The sequence below is a fragment of the Dinoponera quadriceps genome, unplaced genomic scaffold, assembly GCF_001313825.1.
Source record: "Dinoponera quadriceps isolate SergipeBrazil2010 unplaced genomic scaffold, ASM131382v1 scaffold194, whole genome shotgun sequence".
NCBI lineage: Eukaryota > Metazoa > Arthropoda > Insecta > Hymenoptera > Formicidae > Dinoponera > Dinoponera quadriceps.
This window is the reverse complement of record NW_014554326.1, coordinates 33,349-36,418: the sequence shown is the minus strand read 5'-3', so window position 1 is coordinate 36,418 and position 3,070 is coordinate 33,349.

Below are 3,070 nucleotides of genomic sequence, written 5' to 3'. Positions count from 1 at the left end.
TATATATATATATATGGGACATTCTTTTACAAACCGTACAGATTTGGTCGAAAATTGACCGACACATTTTTGATTTAGCTAAAACTTTTTTTACGTGTTCTATATGACAATAAAAGATATATCTATTCGAGGATTTTTTTTTTGTTTCATTTTTTTGGAAAATAGAAAGGATGTAAAATTTGAGAATTTGGTGATGTTTGGCTTGAAGTATATTTTTTAAAAATTCATAACTCTGGTTCTATTTGAGCTACAGATTTCATTTTTTTTTATTTTGAAGGTAAAAGAACGAGCTTGAATAAAAAAGTACTTGAAAAAAAATTATTAACAAATTCAAATGGTTATAAAAAATTAAAATGTTTAAAACTCTCTAACTAAATGCATTTAGTAAGGATTAGCAGTCTTTTTTTCAGCGTACTAGACGACTAGAAGAAGTTTTGACGCAATATGCACATTGTCCTAAATACCCCCAAGTATTTTACGAGACAAACGATAACAGTAAACACGTAACACACTTCGCACGAGTGACATACTGGCACTGATCGTCCTTCGCAAAACATCGTTTGTCACGACGTTGCCACAACAGAATCGGCCCAGAAAGAAACGACCGCCGCCTGCAAGTTAGAGAGCGAACGGAAAGTGAGAATTTTTCGACGCGTGTTGCGCGAAGTGAAAACTCCGTTTCATCATCGCGGCTATCGTTTCAATTTCGCGGGTCCGGCTTGAAACAAAAATAACGCACGTGTGAGCGGCGTGAAATACTAAACAGAGGATGCCGACCTTCTCGTCGAGAGTTAATTCATTGAGAAGATGAAGAAGCCAAACACAAACGCGCAACGCACTGATGGAGATCCTTGAGCTGCTTTTTCTACCGCGAAGACGTGAGGAATAAGTTCGTCTTTGCGAGTACAATGTCGGATAATTGGAATAATTAAAACAACATTATAACGGGATAATAATATTAAGTAATCCCGAATTGAAATTTTGACGTTCTTAAAGATAGTTTGCGCCTATTTAAACGACCTAAAGATTAATAAAAATCTACTTTAGCGATACTGATACTTGTTAACTTCTCTTTTGAACCTTTAATTCTACAGATTGAATTTTAACGCTACCTTCATCGTTCTATTTTAACGTTAAAACAGTGAAAACAGAAATTTAAAACATCATCAGGGTCAAAGTAGGGGTTATATTGTATTATTAGAATTGAAATTGAACCTATTTTACTATCTTAGTTCCTACTATGTTGTAGAATTAAAGATTTAACATAGGGCCAAAATTCGACTTGGGATATTTCATGATTATCAAAATAATTTGTCTCTCTCTCTCTCTCTCTCTTTCTCTCTTTCTCTCTCGTTCGTGAGCTCCTTGCACAATTTACGAACGCGCGAATTATATTAGATGCTACGATAAATTTCTCTTTTTTTCTTTTATTTCTCCTCTTCGCATTATGTTATCCCTATCAGGGCGTAATATTCTTAGAATATTATATGAATATTATTCAGTATTAAAATAATAGTCCTATAATATTCTAAGGATGTTATGTAATATTTTTTAATTTTATAGGAATATTCTATTAATGTTATATGTCCACTTCACATAATATTATAAAAATGTTCTTAGAATATTAAAAAAAGAATAATAATATTAAAAAAATATATAGATAAAATTATATATATATATAATTTTTTTAGTATGAAACATATTTTTACAAAATTATTTCGACTTTATTTATATAAAAAAAACAATTGGTATTGCGATACATATGAAACGAAATATTACACTTATATATATTATATATATACATAGAATTGAATATTAAAAAAAATATACAATATTGCAATAACATTAAATAATATTATTTTTTATATATTATTAGGAGCGGACATATATAACTATCTATTAATATTCCAAAAATATCACTTAATATTAAATAATATTACTAGAATATTACGTCTGATATTCTAAGAATATGCCCGCAATATTACTTAATATTAAATAATATTACGCATTTATAGGGTATATCCGGCGAACGTAACTAACGAACGGCAAGTTTCCTTCATAAAATTGACGATATATGCCGTTTATATTTTTCATAGCGTAATTTCAACGCAGCTCTCCGATGTCGGCCGATATTCCGTTCATCAAGTATCACACGTCCGCGGCTGACGGACGTTACCGGTGGCCTTTACTTTCTTTTTTTTCACTTCGCGAGATTTGTCTTTTACGGGTCAATGGTTGACATGGTGGCGTGTATGAAAGGGGAAAGGCAGGAGCGAGATCGGAAAATGGTCCGCCGCACCCGACTACCGCGATTGTTGCACCTCGAAGGATTTATACTTCAGTCGCCAACTTGGCACACCTACTGCTCTAATAAAACAAACCGTCCTACTCCAATAAAGCGTCCCTGAATGTGTGTTAGTGTCCGTTTGCGTATATCAGGGACCCGGATCGAATCGAAACCGAAACCAAAAACCGTATGGAAACTGGTATTTTTGTCGAACCAGAACCGTAAACCGTACCGAAATTTTATAAAGCTTACAGAACCGAAATCGGAACCGTTACATTGTTTTTGGTTTGCGGTTATTTCAATTCATTATTTCGGTTCTTATCCTATGATTTTAAGTCATCGTTTTCTTCATTTCATAATAAAATTGTAGTTCTTACCAAAAAGCAGAACATTGATTAGTTATCGCGACAAATGGAAAATAAACTTCAAGCATACGATATTGAACAGAAGAGGATTAATAGAAGAAGTAATATATTACAATTTTGCGATAAATAGAAAGACAATTATCCTGAATTGTATAAAATTATTCTAACGTAATATGTATATTCCGAAAAAGTTTTTCAAAAAATATTGAGATATTCTCCGAATATTCTCAGAATCTATATAATTTACATGTTCCGTTAGGAAGAGGTTACAATTAACAAGAATAATATTATATGCTCAAAGAAGTTAAGAGCAAAAGATGGAAGTAGTGAAGAAACGCCACCTGCATTGAGGAAACGATATAATTATTTTTATAATATATTATTGTACACACACAAACACACACACGCACATATATAT